Source organism: Cervus elaphus, chromosome 23, assembly GCF_910594005.1.
Source record: "Cervus elaphus chromosome 23, mCerEla1.1, whole genome shotgun sequence".
NCBI classification, from domain to species: domain Eukaryota; kingdom Metazoa; phylum Chordata; class Mammalia; order Artiodactyla; family Cervidae; genus Cervus; species Cervus elaphus.
Window position 1 is genome coordinate 60,117,660 of NC_057837.1, and position 23,268 is coordinate 60,140,927.

At 40.8% G+C, this 23,268-nt stretch overlaps 1 protein-coding gene and 1 pseudogene across 4 annotated transcripts in view; both read left to right on the forward strand.

The window, feature by feature from the left end:
- The first annotated feature begins 53 nt into the window (after positions 1 to 53).
- Positions 54 to 23,268, forward strand: part of CSNK2A1 (casein kinase 2 alpha 1) — a 55,537-nt gene continuing 32,322 nt past the window's right edge. The window contains exon 1 of one of the 4 annotated variants that reach the window (XM_043882911.1): positions 54 to 199. The gene's annotated coding sequence lies outside the window, so the exon portion shown is untranslated. Of the gene's footprint in view, positions 200 to 13,953; positions 13,977 to 18,620; positions 18,643 to 22,417; positions 22,442 to 23,268 lie in introns of those variants that run through there. The other 3 variants (XM_043882913.1, XM_043882914.1, XM_043882912.1) reach the window with 3 other exon arrangements.
- Positions 18,649 to 20,117, forward strand: LOC122681175 (annotated as a pseudogene).

The following is a 23,268-nucleotide window of genomic DNA, read 5'->3' on the forward strand; positions in this document are numbered from 1 at the left end:
CCGCTGGGGGAGGAGTCGGAAGCGGTCCCTCCCCGCCTCCCGGTCGGAGGGGGGTTTCCGCTTCCGGCAGCGACGGCTGCAGCCTCGCTCTGGTCCCTGCGGCTGGCGGCCGAGCCGTGTGTCTCCTCCTCCGCCGCCGCCATATTGTCTGTGTGAGGAGAGGGGAGAGCGGCCGCCGCCGCTGCCGCTTCCACCCCAGGTACTGTGGGAGCTGCCAGGCGAGGTCGTTGGGGGGTGCGGGTGGGCCCAGGCGGGCAGCAGGGCGCGGCTGCCTCTCACGCCTCCAGCAGACTCCCGAGCGGCCCTTCGTCTTCCCCTGCCCCCCCCCCCCCCCCCCCCCCGCCACACTCACCAGCCGAGGCCCCTGCAGCTCATCGGAGAGGCCTGGGGCCACTCCCCAGGGCGGGGAGGGAGGCTTTGGGGGCAGAGGCTGATGTGAGGATGGGAGCTGGCTCTCGAGTCCAGCTTATGACCGGGGAGAGGGTTGGACTGGGGCGGGGACTAGGGGGCAACTTGGAGAAGGGGGTCGCCAGAGGGGGAAGGGAGCTTGAGGGGTGGGGCCGCAGGGGGGGATGCTAGGGGAGGGTGACTAGAGGAGTGATACCCTCAGTGTAGGCTGGGGTGGACCTTCCTGTGGAGCAGAGCTACTGGAGTGGAGGCCTCCTAAGGTCCCTCTGGGCGAGGCAGGGCTTCCCACCTGCACACTGGGGTGCAAGGTGGAGGCGACCCGGGGCGAGGTCATTGAGGATACAGAGGAAGGGAACCTAGAAGTGGGACAGAACGGGTGGAGTTGGAGTTAAGGGTTAGTTGGGACCTTGGGTGGAAGAGGAGAGGTACACAGAATGAAAGATTGGCTGAGTTTATATGTTAGTTTGTGACCTTTTGAAGAGTAGGACTTTTATTTTTGTTTTTCGGTGGTTGTGTTTTTGCTTTTGCAGCGTTGGAACATTTCTTGCCTTGGCAGGTGATTGGTGGAGCTTATGTAGTTTGTTTTTGGGAAGCGAAGTCGAGGTCGGGAGAAGTTGCTTCTTGGCTATTGCTGTTGTGAGAAGGAAAGAGTTCTGGCAGGGAGGTGGCAAATTAATTGGGGAGGCCTGATTACCTTTTCAACTGCTGAATTCTATGAGAAGTGGGCGTGTGGAGAGGAAATGAAAGGGAAGATTTTTTTCTAAGAGTTGGAAGAGTCCATTCCATCTAAGAAGTGGCAGTACATCTCTGGATTCCCAGTTAGAAGTGCCACTGCTGTTTCCCTGTGTGACCGAACTTCTGTAAATCTGTTTTTCTGTCTGTAAAATGGGATGAAAATATTTCTTAGAGGATAAGTTTGTGGTGAGTGAATAAGATAATTTGTGTCAAGTGCTTACTACAGTGCCTGGCAGGTTGTAAGTGCTCGATAGACCTTACGTGTCGCTTTTCTTAAAGGGCCTACTTGGTATATTTGGGGTTCCGCCAATCTAGGTAAAGTATACGTATGGTCAATAATCTGACAGTAGGCAAGGCTTCAGAATATTATATTTGTAGTCGTTGTAGTGTTTTGTTCTAAATCATTTGGCTTAATTGTCTTGGTGGACCTTGAGCTGAAAGACCAGGACTAGTGCTAGTTCTCCCTCGTGTTTTTTTTTAAAGTTCACCTAGACAGGTTTGTCCTTCTGTGACTTTGAAATATTTGACTTTCATTTGCTGTTGGAGGAGGGTGTGTGACTTGAAGAAAGAATGAAAATATTTCAAGTTTGCTTAGATCAGTTTATCAACTGATAACAAAATTAGGTCACCCTGAGGTAACTTTTTTTAAAAAGCAAAACCCAAATATGTCTAGTTATATCATTTTATATGGGATACAGTAGAGAAGAGAAGCACACATTTAAGGGAGAACAAAGGGTGAGTTTCTACCTAGTGTGTTAATTGCAAAACTGTTTAGGGATGAAATAAATGTATTTTTAATCTCTTTTGCTTAGCCAGTCTCTTCCAGGGTGAGTCCTTGGTTTTATTGTTGTCTCTGTCTCTGAACATACACCTTTAATTCACACACTCTTGGAGAAAGAAATTTTCTTTGGGGACTGAGTTTAAAGCTTTACTTTAGGGTTTGGAGTTGTAGTAGGCAGAGTGACCACCACCACCACCCTCAAGACGTCCAAACTCTTAATTCCCAGATCTGTAAATATGTTACATGGTAAAAGGCCTTTGCAGATGCTATTAGGGTTAAACATCTTACAACAGGGAGATTATCCTGGATTTTGTGGGTAGGCCCAATCTAATCACATGCGCCCTTAAAAGCAGAGAACTTTCTCCAGCTGGGAGTCAAGAGCGATGGGGCAGAAGAGGAAATCAGAGAGAATTGAATCGTGAGAGGGACTCCATTTGCTGTTGCTAGAGGGGGCCACATGGAAAGCATGAGGAAGGAATGCAGGGAGCCTCTAGTAACAAAGACGAGCCCCGGCTGACAGCCAAGAAGGAAATGGAGACCACAGTCCTCCAACCATGAGGAACTGAAGTTGGCCAACAACCTGAATGAGCTTGAGAGTGGATTCTTCCCCAGTTTCCAGCAAGGATAACACCTTGATTTTGACCTTGTGAAACCTTGAGCAGAAGACCTACCCAAGCCCACCTAACTTCTGACCTACAGAAACTACGAGACAATAAATTTCTGTTGGTTTAAGCCACTATGTGTGTGGTTTTGTTACGGCAGCAGTAGAACACTAGTATAAATTTTTGTGCCAGAAATGGGGTAGTATTACCTAAAAACGTGGAAGTGGCAGTAGAAGAGGCCAACAGTTTTTTGAAGAGGAGCATGAGATAGAAAAGGCCTAGAAACAGATTGTTAGTAGAAGTAGTGAAGACTCAAGTGGAAGTGAGGTATACATTGGAAACTGGAGAAAAGATCTTTTTACATAGTGGCAAATAAACTTAGAATTGTGTCCTGAGGTCATGTGGAAAAGAAAACTTACAACTGATGAACTTGGATGTTTAGCTGAGGAGATTTCCAAGTGAAGTATTGGTTTATTTGTAGATGTGGGTTTAACGGTGAACTCCTGTGAAATTCACGTGAAGCCCTCTAAGTTCTTGAGCATCTTATACTAGCAGAAACAATGTCCGCTTGATTGAAAAACATGAGTATGAAATTAAAGGGAGCTCTCAACCCTTCCTCTCCCCCAGATTTTTTTACTAGTAAGAAGCAGGCTGGTAAAACTAGAGATATGAGTGTGTTTCTTTTCTTTTAAAAAAGGGTGACTTAGAGGGTGGAACCAAGAGCCCAAAGAGGTGGAACTGAAGGTTACAGAAGAGATTTCCCTGGCTTTGAAATGTAATGGAGTTTGCCCACATTTTGAAACTGCTTTGGACCGATGGATCCACTTTCCCTTATATTTTGCCTGCTTTCTTTTATAGTTATATTCCCTGTTTGAACTGGAATGTTTTTGACTATTGCCTTATGCCTATCTCACCATTACAGATTGGGAGCAGATAACTAGTTGTCTTTTTTGGTGTTTTTTAAGAAATTGTGCTCCAGGGGGTTGCACTTAATGTATTATACCCAGAGCTTCATCCACACCTGCTTTAGATGGTGAGATCTGGGAGTTTTAAATCGACGAACTTTAGATGAGATTTTTGGACTTAGAGTTGATGTTTAGTGAAATGAGACCTTATGATGAATTGGATGGTTTTTGCATTTGGGAGAGGTATGAGTCTTTGGAGGCCATGAGGGTGGACTCTTCCAAAGATCCTCTGGAATCTGAGTTTGTTACTGTTTTGTGGCAAAGGGACTTTTCAGATATAACTGTGGTTTAAGAATTCTAACATAGAATGGTTATCCTGGATTTTCTGGGTAGGTAGGTCCAGTCTGTTCACATGAAAGCAGACAGCTTTATCTAGCTAGAGTTAGATTTGAAGCATGAGAGGGACTCAGCCTGCCATTCCTGGAGGGGACCACATGGTAAGCACAAGAAGGAATGCTATCAGCACCAGCTGACAACCAACAAGGAAATAGGGACCTTAGTCCTGTGCCCACAAGGAACCTCTTTCAGCCAACAGTCTGAATGAGCTTAAAAGCAGATTCCCCACCTCAGAATTTCCACCAAGGAACATAGCCCTACAGACACCATGATTTTTGGCCTTGCATGACCCTAAATAGAGAATCCAGCCACCCTACGTCACTTCTGGCCTATAGAAGCTGTGAGATAATAAATTGTGTTTTATGTTTGTGGTAGTTTGTTCCAGCGACAATAGGAAACTAATTAGAAAATTTTAAAAAGAAAACTAACTAGCGGGGTTTTGCTTACTTTATTTTAGAATCGTTCAGGGATTATTTTCTAGAGAACAAAGACAGCAGAGATTATTCTGTAAAGTGGGTATTTGGTCCTGGAAGACCTCACAGAATAATGGTGTTAAGTGGAACCTAGGCTTCTTCCTAGATGTGTAAGCATGTGTCATTAGATGAAGTTTGAAGGGGCTAGATGAACAGCTTGGTAAAACATAGATTCTAAAGTTCTAGGCCATTTTGGTAGAATTTCTATAAATTGATGATTCTTCCATGCCTATAATAAGCATCCTGGATAATTCCTTCATCTTTATTAGCGGAATAAAGCATTGAGTTTATTTGACAATCCTTCCTGATAAATCTTTCCTTTATTTGACAAGACTTCCTGTTTTTTTAGAAGAGCTGAAAATGGGTGATTATTTTTTAGGAATTGATAACCACCTATATACAGTAGTCTCTTCTTTCAGACTTCCCACCCCAAACCAAAATTGTTATAAGGTCTTTCTCCCTGTCATTGCCCACCCCACCCCCCCTTTTTTTTTTTTTGGCTGAGCTGGATTTTTGTTGCTGCATGGACTTTCTCTAGTTGCCGTACACAGGCTTCTCATTGCGGTGACTTCTCCTGTAGCAGAGGACGGGCTCAGTTGCCCCACAGCATGTGGAATCTTCCCGGACCAGGGATCAAACCCATGTCCCCTACATTGGCAGGCAGGTTCTCAACCATTGGACCACCAGGGAAGTCCAGTCATTGTCATTGGTCACTTGAGGTTAAGAATAAGATTTGGGGACTTGCCTGGTAGTACAGTGTATAGGAATATGCCTGCCAGTAAAGGGGACACGGGCTCGATCCCTGGTCTGGAAAGATTCCACATACCACAGAGCAACTAAGTCTATGCACCATGACTGCTGAGCCCACAGCATGCTGCAACTACCGAAGTAAGTGCACCTAGACCCTGTGCTCCCCGGCAAGAAAAGGGACTGCAGTGAATAGCCTACGCTCATGTCTACTAGAGAAAGCCCATGCACAGCAATGAAGACCCATAGCAGCCATAAATAAGATTTGGGTATATGTGTGTAACTAAATCACTTCGTTGTGCACCTGAAACTATTGTAGCACCATAGAGCAACTATTAATTTCTAGAAGAGCCAATACAGTTTAAAAAAAGAAGACGATTTTGGAATCATAATTGCAGAAAAGACTTCTGACTTTTAAGAAAGGCCTTTTTGTTGTTGTTTATCACTATGTTACTGATTAGATACATAAGATGTGGACTCTCAACTTTAGTGAAGGGAACTTCAGAGCATGGAGGAAATAAGACAGTTTGTCTTTGAGTTACCTGAATAGAAAGATGATTACAAAATTAGAGCATTTCAGGATATGAAGGACTTTTGTGATTATCTGTTTGACTTTTAGGTTTAGAGTAAAGGAAATTGGGCCACCTGAAGGTTAAGTGACTAAACCAAGTATCTCAGTCCTACAGCTGGCCTAGAATCCTGGTCCAGGCAGTGGGGATTCGTGGCTTTAAGAATATATTCTCTGTGTACCTCGATCCTGTCCTTTTTCTATATTTTACCTTACATAGGTTATCTCTCTATGCCTCATTTTCCTCATGGGGTCATTGTGAGGATTGATTGAGATAACACATATAACACATTTAGCATAGCACCTAACACAGTAAGTGCCCAAAAGATGTTAACTGTTACGTTTATGATAATTGTTTTGACAGCTGTTTGGTATCTTTTGCATAAATATTACAGCACAATTTGTACAAGTTCAGAAACAGAATTACGTGATTTGGCATTGGATTAGGTAAGGACTTACTCTTTTAAGGTAATGAGAAACTGGATTTGATCCTTGGTCTGTCACAATTAATTCTTTGGGTGACCTGGACCAAGTTTGTTTCACAAGAATGTTAGTGTCTTCATACATCTACATTTCTTTGAACTCCTAAAATGGATAATTTAAAATGGTACTGTATCATTTAGTTGTTCCTGAATAGAGAGAGAGAGCTAAGCCATCTAGCTTTTCAAAGGAAGAAATTCCTCTAGAATTATTAAGAAAAAGGAACTGCTGTCCATTGTAACAAATATTTACATTGGGTTATAGGCAATTGGTAGTTTCTCCAAGGTAGAGTTCAGCTGACCTACTTGTTGACCAAACTTTTTTCTCCTTCAATTATAGAAATCAAGTATTATCTTTTTAAAGTTTAAGGTGAAAGAATTAATAGTGTCATACTAAGAGTGACTTTTCACTGGTTTCTACAAAGTGTGTCTTTCAGCCTTAGACATAAGAAATGTACTTAGCAACAGTTACTATGGTGGGCAAGCTTTTATTACATTAGTGATGATAGTGTTTTCTTGCATAGAAAATATGTGTTATCTGAAGTGAGGATTTTAGGGTTAAATACCAGGGTATACTTAGAATAATGTTTTATAATTTAATATGTGTCATGTCTTAAATGCCTTTATATTGGCCACTTTTTTCTTTTCATACTTTCTGGTCTTGTGGATTTTTCTGACAGATTTTTATTAGCTGAAACATTTTAATCTGTTTGGAAAAGTGAACACTTGGAAATTTTTCTGAAGTTATGACTAATGCCCTAGTGGGCATTTCTCAATTTAGCTCTCTCATTAATGTTCTATAATTTTTAAGAAAGCAACCATGTTAAAATGAATGGATAAATTATTTTCCTAAAAATTTAATCATGTCATATCAGAAAGTACAAAATAGCCATTTGACCTTATTGGATTTATAACCAGTCAAATGATGTTAATTCTTTCAACAAGCCGTGAGTGCCTGGTGTATTTCAGGTAGGTGCTGTGCTTACCTGATCTCTAGATGGTCCTTGACCTCAAAGTTAAAATTGAGTGTCATTTTGTCATAATGTATGTGTCATTCTGTAACTTGGCAGCTTTCTGCACTTGATCTTAGCCAAAAGGCAGAGAAGCCATAGCAGCAGCTTTCTGGAGTGTTTTCTTGTGAAAACTCTTACTGGCTTTGTATCTTAGGTATAGTTTCTGAAACAGCTGCAGAAATTTGGTGGGCAATGGATTCAGGATTTTTGATTCTTAATGAAATTCTTTAACCAAGATTACTGGGGCTCAGCCATAAAAAGGAACACCATTTGAGTCAGTTCTGATGAGGTGGATGAACCTAGAACCTATTATACAGGGTGAAGTGAGTCAGAGAAAGATAAGTATCGTATTCTAATGCACATATATGGAGTCTAGAAAAATGGTACTGAAGAATTTATTTACAGGGCAGCAGTGGAGAAACAGACATAGAGAATAAACTTATGGACATGGGGAGAGGGGAGGGGAGGGTGAGATGTATGGAAAGAGTAACATGGGAACTTACATTATCATATGTAAAATAGATGGCCAACGGGAATTTGCTGTATGGCTCAGGAAACTCAACGGGATCTGTGTCAACCTGGAGGGGTGGGATGGGGAGAGAGGTTCAGGAGTGAGGGGATATATGTATACCCGTTTCTGATTCATGTTGAGGTTTGACAGAAAACAACAAAATTCTGTAAAACAATTGTCCTTCAATAAAAAAGAAAGAGAAAAAAAAAGATTACTGGGGGAACTAAGGGAGGGAGGCAGCAGGATAGTTGGGAAAAGCGTCAGCTTTGGAATGAGACCAAGTTTGGGTTTAGTAACCAAGTTTACTTAACTCTTAAGCCTGGATTTTGTCATCTCTGCAATTGGGATAACAACTACCTTGGGCAACTTATTTATTAGCCTTCTGTTCCTTCATCTATAAAATGGGCGTCAGTACTTACCTCTGAATATTCTTGTGAGGATTAATGAGTAAAGCACCAGCTAGTTATCATAGCTCAGTTGGTAAAGAATCTGCCTGCAATGCAGGAGACCCTGGTTTGATTCCTGGGTCAGGAAGATCCGCTGAAGAAAGGTTGGGCTATCCACTCCAATATTCTTGGCTTCCCTGTGGCTCAAGCTGGTAAAGAGTCTGCCTGCAATGTGGGAGACCTGGGTTCGATCCCTGGGTTGGGAAGATCCCCTGGAGAAGGGAATGGCCACCCACTCACTCCAGTATTCTGGCCTGGAGAATTCGGGTCGCAAAGAGTCGGACACAACTGAGCGACTTTGACTTCACAACTGAAAATTAAAGGAGATAATTTATAAAATGCCAGGTACTTTTTCCTTCCCTGTCAATGAAAACTATATGTTCATTGCCATTTTCCGCTGCCAGGAGTTCTTATTTTTCAGTGAGGCCTTTTGACCTGTACTTCCTGTTTCTGATGTGGCCTGTGGGATGGGTGAGGTACTGAATTGCTGCTTAGGGGTGGGTCAGTATGTAGCTCATGCCCAGTGTAGATTGCCTCAGTTACTCATCTACAGTGAACATGGTCAGGTTGTTATCTAGTCTTGGTGAATCTAGGGTTCTGCTGCTTCTAGATAGAAAAGTGACTCCATCTCAGACTTGGGGAAAGTTCAAAGTTTGCTCACCTATGGACTTGTGAACCTGAGATCAGAGATCTTATTCCTGATGGTTCTTTGATCACAGTTTGGGAATTAACTTGTGTATTGTGTGTTAGGGATATGTTTGGAGGAGAACTTTTTCCTGCATTAACATCTTTTCTGTGTCTTGCTCACTCAGGTAATCCACTAACTTGCTTTCTTTGCTCTGTATTCTTAAATCATACACACACACCCTTAGGCATAGCAGAAACCTGTCTTCATCAGTACTTACAGTCCTCTGTATATTTTTGACTCTGTATAGAATGAATACAAATAGCCATCTGCCTTGGGAGTTGTCCCATCTTTCCAAATCTGATTCTGTATACCACTGTGACATTGTGGCCAGCCCATTCAGGTAAGAGAATAAGGAAGACTCCAGATTGTTGAAAGTCAAATCTCTCACCCCTCCCCTTGCCTCCAAATTTAAAGAAATCCATTTCATTGTAGTATTACAAATGATAGGTTGTTGTTGAATCAGTGTGCAGAATTGGGGAAATAGTGTTAAACTAGTAAAAATAATCCCTATTTAGGCTTTGAAACATAAGATTTGACTTGGGTTCAAACCTGGCCTCAGTTACTTAGTAGTCCTGTGATATTTGGCAGGTTATTTATCCTCTGAATCCATGTTTATTTCTAAAATGGGAATCTGCATCTAATACCATCTCTGGCTTACAAGAGACATTCAAATGATAGTTATTACTTATAACTATATGATATATTACATATGGTGTGATATATTACATATATGGGCTATACTTTAGATTACTCTAGGTCCCAACGAATCTTGGTTCCGGAGGGTGGTAGCAAGTGGAATAGAGTAGCAGATTGTGACTTTATTTCACTGTGTTGCCTGGTAAAAAGACACAGGTGGTAGCTTCTTTGCCCACCATTTATTGTATTTTATATTATTGGAAACAGTATTGTACTTCAAACTTATGTCAAGTGTTTGAGGTAGAACTGTGTTAATTCAGATCAGACTGCTTGGGGATGTTTGATTTTGGTATTATTAAAATGTAGTTGATTTATAATGTTTCAGGTATACAGCAAAATGATTCAGAAATATTTGTATGTACTAGAGTAGTTTAGTGTTAGTCGCTCAGTCATGTCCGATTCTGCGATCTTATGGACTGTAGCCCACCAGATTCCTCTACCCATGGGATTCTCCAGGCCAGAATACTGGAGTGGGTAGCCTTTCCCTTCCCCAGGAGATCTTCCCAACCCAGGGATCAAAGCCAGGTCTCCCACATTGCAGGCAGATTCTTTACCAGCTGAGCCACAGGAAAGCCCAAGAATACTGGCGTGGGTAGCCTATCTCTTCTCCAGTGGGTCTTCCCGACCCAGGAATCAAACCGGGGTCTCCTGCATTGCAGGCGGATTCTTTACCAACTGAGCTATCAGGGAAGCCCTTGTTAGGATTATATCAGGTGTCATTGTGAAATTTATATTCCAAATTCAGACCCTTAACAGGATTAAAAAAACTTATACTGTTAGCTTTGAACCAGGTAGTTTTCTTCCTTTTCAGTGTTTACTTGGGATCTTGGAATTTGAGGGTTGGAGTGGGTATTGTGAACTGTCAAGGAGCTAAATTGTTAACTTTTGACCTCTGTATTTTTCCCCAATTGAAAAAACACCATTGATTATGGCATTAGTTTGATAGATGAGGGAGAATCATTTTAAAATAGAGGAAAGAAGATCGCTTCATCTAATCTTCATTTTATTTCCACCATTAACCTGTTTTCTTTTGGCTTATTCTTTCAAGCTATAGGGTTAGGAGATTTAGGTTGTATTTATTGTTTTGGGTTTGTTGTGCCAGTGATCTCTGAATGGATGACCTCCCAGAAGAAATGGTAGTACTTGTACTTGAAAGCTGTGAAAGATAAATTGTGTGTCTCTTAAAGGAGCACTATGAAAATAGTTTTCTCAGCCTACTGCATGGATTTTGACAATTCAGCTTATGATCTCTTTAGTTAAATCAGAATTTTTCAGCCAATGGACTATGTCAGGGAGGGTTACAGATATGCTGAGATTCTGGTCCCCTCAGCCTTCAGGCCATTTGGGCAGAGTACAGGGCCTCCAAACCAGTAACCTTAAGCCCAAAAGTCTTGATCATTTATCCATTATTAAAAATACTATTATCTCTTTGTGTTTTGAGTTTTTAAAAGGCTACATGTAAGCGCTAGTTGAGAAAGTTCAGTAATTGAGTATCTTAACAGTTTTAAGGTTGAGGGGATGCTGATCTGAAAATAGTCTTGATTTAAGTTTAGAAAAGACCATTTTAAAGTGTATCTTTCTGATCCTCAAGCAGTTCCCTTTCCACATATAATTCAGGGGGTATACTTTAAAATGTGAGACTAAAGGATTAGAGTTTGGGCACTTGTGAAGAAATTTGAGTTCTTATTTTTTTAAGCAATAATGTGAAGCAAAACAAGTTACCTTGTATAAAATTGGTGTCCTCATCTGACTCTGAATGCCACTGTATCTTTTCTGGGAGCTGACACTTTGTTAATCATTCGTGAGCCATGGGTCTCCTGCTTTAACATAAATTGAAATCTAGGATATATTGTCTTCCCCTCTTCCTTTCCGAAAGAATGGGATATACTTAACTTAAAATTTTAATTGTTTAATATTTATGTAAATTATGAAGTTAGCTTCCCCCCTCCCCCTTTTTTGACCATGCTGTGCAGCCTGCAGCCTCTCCCCAACCAGGGATCAGACCTGTGCCCTCTGCAGTGGAAGCATGGGGTCCTAACCACTGGACCACCAGGGAATTCCCATCAAGTTAACTTTTAAAAATTGATATTTTGTAGTGTTAAAATATCTCCTTTTGTCTAACTTAACAATTCTTAATTCTGCTGGAGTTTACAGATTTTTCTGAGCCTGTAGTGAAAGCTACAGAACTTTATTTCAAAAAATGTACTGTACACACTACTTTGTATTACTTTAGGGAATTCATGGACCTCCAGTCTCATTGATGAACTCCAGTTTGAAATTTGTTTAGTCCAAATAACAGTTCCCCATTTTATTATTAATACAGTAATATTTGTATGCTTTATTATTTTTCACAGTATTTTTTAACTGAAGTATAGTTAGTTTACAGTGTTGTGCCAAGCTCTGCAGCACAGCAGTGACTCAGTTTTACATACATGTGCATTCTTTTTTTTTAATATTCTTTTCCATTATGGTTTATCCCAGGAGATTGGATATGGTTGCTTGTGCTATACAGTGGGATCTTGTTTATCCATTCTCAATGTTGTAGGTTGCATCTACCAACCTGAGATTCCCAACTTCTTCCTTCCCCCCCTCCTCCTTGGCAACCAGAAGTCCGATCTCTGTGTCTATGAGTCTTTCTCTGTTTTGTAGATAGGTTCATTTGTGCTATATTTTGGATTCCACATATAACTGATGGTCATACGATATTTGTCTTTCTGACTTACTTCACTTAGTTTTAATAATCTTGCATCCATGTGGCTGCATATGTCATTTTTATGGCTGAATAGTATTCTATTGTATATATATATGTGTTACATCTTGATCAACATTTAGTCTGTTTCCATGTTTTGGCTATTGTGAATAGTGCTGCTATGAATATAGGGTTGCATATATCTTTTTGAATTATAGTTTTGTCCAGGTATATGCCGAGGAGTAGGATTGCTAGATCATTCTATTTTTAGTTTTCTGAGAAACCTCCATACTGTTTGCCATAATGGTGGTATCATTTACGTTTCCACCTTTAGGGTAGGAGGGTTCCCTTTTCTTCACACCCTCTCCAGCATTTGTTATTTGTAGACTTTTTAATGATGGCCATTCTAACCAGTGTGAGATGGTACCTTGTAGTTTTGATTTGCATTTCTCTAGTAATTAGTGATGTTGAGCATCTTTTCGTGTATCTACTGGCCATCTGTAGGGCTTCCCAGATGATACTAGTGGTAAAGAACCCATCTGCTAATGCAGGAGACATAGAGATGTAAGTGCGATCCCTGGATTGAGAAAATTCCTTGGAGGAGGGCATGGCAACCCACTCCAGTATTCTTTTCTGGAGAATCCCATGGACAGAGGAGCCTGGCTGGTTACATTCCATAGGGTCACAAAGAGTCAGACACAACTAAAGCGATTTAGCATGCACACACGCACTAGCCATTTGTATGTCTTCTTTGGAGAAATGTCTGATGCATCCTGAGGTTTCATCACAAAACTCATGCTATTGGGGATAATCTTTACAAATGTAATGTAAGGTCTGTTTGTTTTGCTGTTGTTGAGTTGTATGAACTGTTTGTATATTTTGGAGATTAAGCCCATATCGGTTTGCATCATTTGCAAATATTTTCTCCCATTCCCTGAATTGTCTTTTCATGGTTTTGGTTTTGGTTTTTCAGTTTCTTTTGTTGTTGTTTTCCTTTGCTATGCAAAGTCATACGTTTGATTAAATCCCATTTTTGTTTTTATTTCTTTTGCCTTGGGAGACTGACCTAAGAAAATACTGGTACAATTCATGTCAGAGTATATTTTGCCTTTTTATTTTCTTATAGGAGTTTTATAGTGTTGTGTCTTATGCTTAAGTCTATAAAGCGTTTTGAATTTATTTTTGTGCATAGTGTGAGGGTGTGGCCTAACTTCATTGATTTACTTTCCCAGCACCATTTGCTGAAGAGACTGTCTTTTTTCCATTTTATATTCTTGCCAGCTTTGTCAAGGATTAATTGGCTGTAGGTGTGTGGCTTTATCTCTGGGCTCTGTTCTGTTACATTGATCCATATGTCTGGTTTTGTATCAATACCACACTGTTTGGATTATTGTAGTTTTATCTGCTTCCCTCATGGCTCAGACTGCAAAGAATCTGCCTGCAAAGCAGGAGACCTGAGTTCAGTCTCTGGATTGGGAAGATCCCCTAGAGAAGGGAATGGCAAGCCACTCCAGTATTCTTGCCTGGAGAATCCAATGGACAGAGGCAGGCTACAGTCCATGAGGTCACAAAGAGTTGGACACGACTGAGCAACTAACACATACATACACATATACATACATAGTATTGTCTGTGGTCTGGGAGAATTATACCTCTTGCTTTGTTTTTTATTCCTTAGGTGTCACAGTATCCAACAAATATTTCTGCATGGTATTCTGTATGTCAGCTTCTGTGATAGACTCCTGAGACTGCAAAGGCAATATTCTCTGCCTTTGAAGCTTTGTTTAGCTAGGGCGACAGATGTGTGAAACAGTACAGTGACAGTGCTAAATGGAAGAGGTAAGCTAAGTATGCTGTTGGAGTACAGAGGAAGGAGGGTCTTGATCATTGAAAATTTTCTATGAATCTAGTCAGTTCTGTATTTCCTAATTGGCCGAAAGCATACTGCGAACTACCCCATGATTTTTGTTTTTTAAGCTCTAATTGAACTAATAACGGAAACTAAATCAAGAAGCAAATGGTCTTAAATTGAGAGCTTAAATGGGCTTATTACTGTTGCATCTGATTATGCTGAATATTTTCTTTGCCTGTATTTTTCCCTAGTTATCTTTTTAAAATAGTTTTAAATTTATTTATTATACTTATAAAATTATATGTTTAATGTAGGTCAGGGATTGCTAACTGAAATACCTGCAGGAGTCAGGCCAGTAAGATAAATGTGTAGAATTGTTCAGGTTTACCTGTGGCATCTTTGACTGGATAATCACAGTCAGCAGATCCAAAGTGATGTGGTCAATGCAGGAATGCATAATCATTGTTACCAAAAAGACAGACCTACCTACCTTTTCTCATTTCTTCTTATAACAAACTGAACATTAATTTGGTTTTTAGTGTTGGCAACCAAGTTACACTTAAAAATACTAATTATTTATCACGAAAATCTTTAACACATAATTCAACTTAATAGCTGATTCACTTTAAAAACACTGTGGGAAATTTGCATAGGAATTTTCATAGGAATTGCCTAGGAATGTTCATAGCAGCATTAGTCATAGTGGCCATAAAGTGAAAACAAATGTCCATCAACTGATGTATGGATGAACACAATGTGGTATATCCTTACAGTGGATTCAGCTGTAAAAAGGGATGAACTATTGTAAAGCTACATCATGAATGAGCCTTGAAAACATGCTAAATGAAAGAAGCCAGACACATAGGGTTATGTATTGTGTGATTCAGCTTTTATGAAATGTCCAGAATAGGCAAATCTCTAGAGGCAGAAAGCAGATGAATAGTTGTTAAGACGTGGGGTGGGGGGGTGGGGAGTTATTAGGAGTGACTACTATGGGATGTTTGTTTTCTTTGGAGGTGAAGGTAATCATATGGTAGTGACGGTTGCATGTTAAAAACATTAGAAAAACCACTGAATTGTACACTTTAAAATGATGGATGTGATGTTGTGTGGATTTTCTCTCAGCTTTGAAAACTGGAAGAAAAGAGACTGCATGAGCTAAACAGGGTATATATGTTTGCTGTAAAGCAGAATGAATAGGTTTTGAATCTAGACAGAATATCTTAAAATCACTTGCCCTCTGTGACATTGTAAAAGTTGTTCGGATTCACCTACTGTAACATGGGAAAGGTATTACGTAGGTCTTGGGCTTCCCTGGTGGCCCAGCTGGTAAAGAATTCGCCTGCAGTGCAGCAGACCTGGTTTCCATCCCTGGGTTGGGAAGATCCCCTGGAGAAGGGAATGGCTACCCACTCCAGTATCCTTGCCTGGAGAATTCCATGGACAGGAGCTTGGCAGGCTACAGCCCATGCGGTTGCAAAGAGTTGGACACGACTGAGTGACTTTCACTTTCACTGGGCTTGTTATGTTCAAAACATTTTAAATCCCAAGAAACAGTATAGGTATAGGCATTCACATTTCTTTAGATTTGGAAGCTGGATAGATAATGTTTGCTGTCCTGTTTCCAACCTATTATCTGTTGTTGGTAAGTCTAGGACAACCCACCCTATTTTTTATTGCTTATTGATCATCTGCAGGAAGTATGGTTGTCTCTTAGGTAACCTACCTCCATGATAGTAAAGGAGGGAGAGGGAGAGACTGTTACTCTTTATATCCTGCAGTTTTCTCAGTGAAATCAGATAGGTTAAATGACAGTCCCAGAGCCATATTTGGTCTTAATGGCTCAAGTGTTCCTGTTCTTTCTACCACCTTCTGAGACCTTATAAATCCAAGGTTCATGTTTTTCAGTAACAGAGTACTATATTGTTTCTGTAGTTCTATCAAGGATGCTCATCACATGGGTAAATTACATGGCCTCATAAAAGCTCATGGCTCTAAAGAAACATCTCCCACACATTTTGACTAAATTCACATCTCATTGGGAAGTGATAGTATGACTGTTTTACCTCTGTTAGTGATGTGTGTGATAAAATTTACATGTAAAACCGAAGAGCAACTGTAAAATCAGCTACAGATCAAATATCCACTATACAGCCAAACTACTTGTCTCAGTGTTGAAGAGGAGCAGATCCATATGCAAACAGGTTTGATCTTTGCCAATATATTGTCTGTCACTGTCTTAATATCAGTTCATCAAATATTCATGAAACATTCAGCATGGCTTAGGCACAGTGATAAATAAAAAGTGTTATAGAAATATTAAGCTATGCAGTAGGAAAACATTAGGATGGAAAGGAGGTTGAAAACTGATAGCCAGTTATACTGATTGAAATGGAAATGGCTGGATATTCAGGATTTTCATTTCTTCTTGTATCAGCTTTTCTAAGTCTTCCTCTCAATATTTCAAATTTGTTCCTCATGTTGTCCTATGTTTTAGGATACGGCATGTGATAGGATTTCCCCCCTTTTTTAAAATTTTATTCTTTTAATTAATATACAGTAAAACTGATTCCTTTCTGTGTGTTAGTCACTCAGTCGTGTCTGACTCTTTGCAACTCCATGGACTGTAGCTTGCCAGGCTCCTCTGTCCATGGAATTCTCCAGGCAAGAATACTGTAGTGGGTGGCCATTCCCTTCTGCAGGGAATCTTCCCAACCCAGGGAGCAAACCCAGGTCTCCTGCCTTGCAGGCAGATTCTTGACTGTCTGAGCCACCAGGGAAGTAACCACCATCACAGCTAAGACACAGAACATATCACCTCCCCATGTTACCCAGCCTCCCACTCCTGTTCTCTGGCAACCACTATTCTGCTCTCAGTTATTATAGTTTTATCTTTTTGAGAATGTTAAATAAATTGATTCAGGCAATATATAATATTTTGAAAATTGGCTTCTTTAACTCAGCATATTGTTTTTGAGACTCATTGAAATTAGGTATATCAGTGGTCAGTTCCTTTTTATCGTTAAGTAGAATTCCACTGTGTGGATGGACAACAGTTTGCTTATCCATTTAAGATTTTTTTTGGTGATTATGAGTTGAGATGCTGTAGATGCACTTGTAGAGGCTTTATAACATGGGAGGGTCGCCAGGTTACATGAAACTTTGTAACTTTCCAAGAAACTGCGGCACTGTTTCCAGAAGGGCTTTGCTGTACTCTTTGCATTCCCACTGGCAGTGTAGGAGAGCGTCCAGTTGTTCATGTCTCTCTAGCACCTAGTGTTGTCTGCATTACACTAGCAGTGTAGGACAGCATTCAGTTGTTCCATGTCTCTCTAGCACCTAGTGTTGTCTGCATTACACTAGCAGTGTAAGAGAGCATCCAGTTGTTCCATGTCTCTCTAGCGCCTAGTGTTGTCTGCATTCCCACTAGCAGTGTAAGAGAGCGTCCAGTTGTTCATGTCTGTCTAGCACCTAGTGTTGTCTGCATTACACTAGCAGTGTAGGAGAGCATCCAGTTGTTCCATGTCTCTCTAGCACCTAGTGTTGTTTGCATTACACTAGCAGTGTAAGAGAGCGTTCAGTTGTTCCATGTCTCTCTAGCGCCTAGTGTTGTTTGCATTACACTAGCAGTGTAGGAGAGCGTCCAGTTGTCCATGTCTCTCTAGCACCTAGTGTTGTCTGCATTACACTAGCAGTGTAGGAGAGCATTCAGTTGTTCCATGTCTCTCTATCGCCTAGTATTGTCTGCATTCCCACTGGCAGTGTAGGAGAGCATCCAGTTGTTCCATGTCTCTAGCGCCTAGTGTTGTTTGCATTACACTAGCAGTGTAAGAGAGTGTTCAGTTGTTCCATGTCTCTCTAGCGCCTAGTGTTGTCTGCATTTAACTTTTAATTGGAAATAATTTTAGACTTAGAAGAGTTGCAAAGATAGAATCCTCACATACCCTTCACCCAGCTTCCCCTGATGTTAACATATCACATAACCATGACACTTTATTAAACTAAGAAATTAGCATTGATACAGTACTGTAAATTAAATTGTGGACTGTATTTCAATCTTTACCAGTTATGTCCTTTTTCTTATATTTTCCCTGACTCAATCCTAGACTAAGCCATTTCTCTAAAGAGCCCTCATTCCTTTTATTGGAGAAAGGTATTGAGAAACCAAGGTTTGGATACCACTTTCTCTTGACGCTACTCATTAGCACAGCTTCTGGGCGCTCTCAGTGGACAGAGCTCGGAATTTGCAGCCAGTAATGTCCACTCTTTGTCATGGACAGTTCTGTGGGTTTTGAGAATACTTAGAGTAGCAAATTAATAGTAAACAGAACAGTTGCATTTCCATGTGTTGGTCATTCCTGTTCTGTCTTTTTCAGTATGTCTTATTGGAAACATATAATATCTAGCTTTTTGGATCTGGCTCCTTTACTTAACAAAATATATTTAATATTCATCCATGTTGTACAAATCAATAACTTGTTTTCATTGTGTGATTATACACGTACCATTTATCCATTTACCTCCTAGACATCTTGGTGGTTCCCTTTTTTTTGGCAATTAATGAATAAAGCTGCTGTGTGCATTTGTATACAGGTTTTTGTGTGAACATACATTCACTTGAGTAAATACCTGGGGGGGAATGCTGAGTTTATGGTAAGTGTTTATGTAACTTTGTAATCAGTGACCAGATTTTCCCAAGGTTCCTATACCATGTTGTATTCTCATCAGAAGTCAGTTCGTTTCTTTTGCTCTAATTAATTTCTGTTATATCCTCACCAACTTTTGGTGCTGTCATTTTTTTTTTTAAATTGGACTATTTTAATATATAGTATATCTCACTTTTTTGTGTGGTTGCACTGGGTTTTCATTGCTACATGCGGGCTTTCTCTAGTTGTGTCGAGTGGGGGCTGCTTCTCATTGCCATGTACAGGCTTCTCATTGCATAGGCTGCTCTTGTTGCAGCTCTAGGTGCTCTAGGTGCATGGGCTTCAATAGTTGCAGCACAAGAGCTCAGTAGTTGTGGCATTTGGGTGTTCCACAGCATGTGGGATTTTCCCAGAGGACAGATCGAACCCGTGTCCCCTGCATTGGCAGGTGGATTCTTAACCACTTGACCATCAGGGAAGCCCTGAAATTGGCTATTTTTAAAATATTCTTTTCCCTGCAGAACATCCCTTATTTCACTTCTGTAAGGGTAGTCAACGTAGTTGTTTCCTTGAGTCTAAGATCAAAAGTCTGTAGAGTTCTTTTGTTATCAGTTCTTTTTCTTTTAGTTCTTACTCTGTTACAACCTGGATGTCGTATTTGAGAAATTATTTGTAAGATTCATTTGAAGCCCATAGCAGGGTTCTTTTCTCTACAGAGAACCTGCTCGTGTCAGGTATCTGTGGACACAGGTGATCTAGAGGTCACCTTAAAACAGGCTTCAGCTTTCCTTTCGCCGCTGCAGCCGCGGCCACGAGTATGCTCAGGCTTCAGAAGAGGCTTGCCTCCAGCGTCCTTCGCTGTGTCAAAAAGAAGGTCTGGTTGGACCCCAATGAGACTAATGAAATCGCCAATGCCAATTCCCATCAGCAGATCCGGAAGCTGATCAAAGATGGGCTGATCATCTGGAAGCCTGTGACTGTCCATTCCCGGGCTCGATGCCAGAAAAACACCTTGGCTCACCGGAAGGGCAGGCACATGGGTATAGGTAAGCGAAAGGTTACTGCCAATGCTCGAATGCCCGAGAAGGTAACCTGGATGAGGAGGATGAGAATTCTGCGCTGGCTGCTCAGACGATACCATGAATCTAAGAAGATTGACCGCCACATGTGTCACAGCCTGTACCTGAAGGTGAAGGGTAACGTGTTCAGAAACAAGCAGATTCTCATGGAACATATCCACAAGCTGAAGGCAGACAAGGCTCGCAAGAAGCTTCTGGCGGACCAGGCTGAGGCCCGCAGGTCTAAGACCAAGGAAGCCCGCACGCACCGTGCGGCTCCAGGCCAAGAAGGAGGAAATCATCAAGACTCTGTCCAAGGAGGAAGAGACCAAGAAATAAAGTTCTCCCCCTCTTCTCTGTACATAGTGGCCTCGGCAATTGCATAGATCACTCATTCAATAAAAGACAAGCCTTTATCTGCCTACCCCTCTGCTTCCAAAGTCTTCAGTGGGGTCTTCACTGTTTACAGGACCAGAACTGAGGACTGAGATACAGACTCTTCCCTGGGTTCCTGCTTTGTTGCTTTGTTGACTCCTAGCCTCTGGTCAGGCTCATGCCCATTCCATCCATGGTGTGTGGGGCCTACTTTGAAGGGCGGGGAGGAATGACTTCTACCCAAGCTTCGGATATTGTGCCTCAAAACTGCCCTTTACAGCAGAGAAAGAGTGGCACCTCAGACACGGTCTCAGATGTTGGTTTTTGCTTGGTATTCAGTTGTGAGTTGTCACATTAATTAAAAACGACAGAAAATAATATCCTTGGGCTCCTCAACTGCACTGAGGTTCAAAGTTGCAGTCTGCTGCCTTGGAACCCCAGGACAGTAGGGGTTGAACCACCACCGGTCTAGGAGGTATGATCTGAACCTGAACTGCTGGCTGCTGTCTGAGCTCTTTAGACAGCCTTATTGAGATAGAACTGAAGCCATCATTTTGAGCATCCCTATTTTTAATTTTTAAACCTTTTTTTTCTTTTCTGTCCTTATCAGTACTGTTTCCTGTTTTGTTTTTTGCTTTATAACCATTAAAAGGGGCCCAAAGAAAAAAAAGACTTTCTTGGCAAGAGTTGGAATAAAGGCACATAACACACACTTGTCAAAGCCATTCTGGGTTAACTTTATACTCTTTGCAAATGAGAAGTAGGTTTTATCTTCCCTGTTACATAGTAGTAATAATCAATAAAGTATCTGCTGTATGAGCCAAGTACTAAGGCATTAAAAAAAAACAGGCTTCATCTCAGATATTCCCGCTACAGATGGGACTGTAACTCTTCTCTGGATCTTTTACTTCCTGTTCACTTCCTCCCTAAGATTGTGACTCTCAAGTCTCAGCTTATTGTGACAAGGGTCTTTATCCTCCCTCGTTCCCTCCTCCCTTCCATTTATTTATTTACCTGTTTACTAATTATGAATAAATTTTTAATAATAAATATCTATTCATTATTTATTATGACTCCTTACCTTGTCAGAACCCTGGGCTTTGCCTTCTGTCAGAACAACGCTCTAATTTTAGGGGATCAAACAAAGACCCTTTGGGCTCCCCTGTTTGCTTTCTTCTCTGAGTTCTCATTTTCTCTTCACTTTTGGCTTTATGCTTGTCTGTCAGATGTGAAGAACAGACTTGTGGACACAGTAGGGGAAAGAAGGGGTGGAATGAATTGTGAGAATAGCATGGAAACATGCACATTACCCTGTGTAAAATAGGTAGCAAGTGGGAATTTGCTGTTTGGCACAGGGAGCTCTACCCACTGCTCTGTGACATCACAACCTTGAAGGTGGAATGGGGAGGGAGATGAGGGCGTTGTTCAGGAGGGAGGGGACATACGTATACCTATGGCTGATTCATGTTGATGTATGGCAGAAACCAACACATTATTATAAAGCAGTTATTCTCTAATTTAAAAAAAATTTTTTTTAAGTGAGACAGATGAGCAGAGGAAGAGGAAAATGGCAGGGGGTTGGGGGGGTGTTAAAGCCATTCTCTTTGGTTCTCTGTAGGAAACTTGACCTAGTCTGCCGTTACTGAAAGCAGGAGTTACCTGCAAAAACCTTGATTTCTTATTTTTAAAACTGAGAAGCAGTCACACTTTTAAGGATCATCTGCAGACTCTAGCTACTTGGCCTTTCTAGGCGTTTTCCTTTGTGACCTCGGCACCTCTACAGTAGAACTGATTTGTTTGAGGAGTAGAAAAGGAAAGAGAATGAGATCTCAGGTGGAATGGTTGTGAATTAATCATTGTTTCAGGGCAGAGGAGAGAGGCGCACACAGTAACAGTGGAGTAGAGTGCACTGGTGTTTTCTAGATCAGATATTAAAAGATTGTTGATTTGATATGCTTCTTATAGAGGACTACAGGGTGTGCCAGCTTTTGGTCATTTGGGGATACAAATTACAGTCTTTAAAATTCCTTACTTGCTTAAAGAAGGGCTTTGTGATTTCTTGTGTTTTTCATCTGAGTAATTCCTGTGCATGCCTCAAAACTGAGTATAGGTGTTATTTCTTCCCTGACTGCCTTTCCCAAACATAGAGGTACTCCACAGATATTTATTGAATGCATGGTAATGGATTGGTGGGTGACTGGAGTTCCCTTCAATTCCTGCAAGTGCACCCTGACTTTATTCTTTCAAGTACTTATTGCTTGCGATTGTAATGGTCTGTTTTCTTTGTTGGAGGGCAGAGTTACTTTCTCTTTATTCTCTAGGGCCTAGAGAAAAGATCCCTTCCTGGCAATCAAGAATGTTTCCTGGTACATAGTAAGTATTAGATAAATGCTTAATGAGTGAACATTCTGCTCTTGATGTGAAAGGAGTAGATAATTGGAAATTAAGAGCAACTGTGGACATTTGAAACAATTGATTTCAGATAGTATTAACTACTTAGGCTTTTTTGGTGTTCATTTGGCCTTCTAAACAGTGCTACTTTGAAAGAGGAAAGGACAAGTTTGTATGACTAAACAAATGTTTGCTTTTGCTTCTACAACAAGGCAAAAACATATACATAGTTTGTTCCACAAATCCTCTCACTAGTTTATGCTGCCTGGTTGCTGAGAAGAGGTCATTCTCTGCCACTGCTTCAAAGCTGTTTTTTCCTCATACAACTGCTTTTCCTCTAAACGAGTAGTCCTAAATCATGTAGTCAATGCAGTATAAGCACATTCCTCATTCCTTACGGTAGAACTCATCTTTGTTCTGTCTGGATGAGTATGAGCTCTTGTCTGTTCATCGTGGTTGATCTAGGGATGGAAGGGGCAATTTTTATTTTTTTTAAGATGGAGACCCTCAGTAAATAGTAGGGTTAAAAGACCTAGAACTGTTTCACGGCTTGAAAATTGTTGAAAGTTTCAGAATAATCTTTTCCAGTTCTCATACTAGAAAATTGATCCATAAAGATATATTTAGCACAAATAACTGGTTAGACTTATGCAGTTTTCTGTTATTGGACCATTTACTAAGCCTTTAATTTTCTTTTTTAGTTACCAGATTGAAAAACAGAAATCACATGGAGTAGAAGAGATTAGAGGGAGAGACTGGCTGAAGAGGGCAAAAGGAGTTTTTATTGAAATTAATTAGTTCTGTTACAT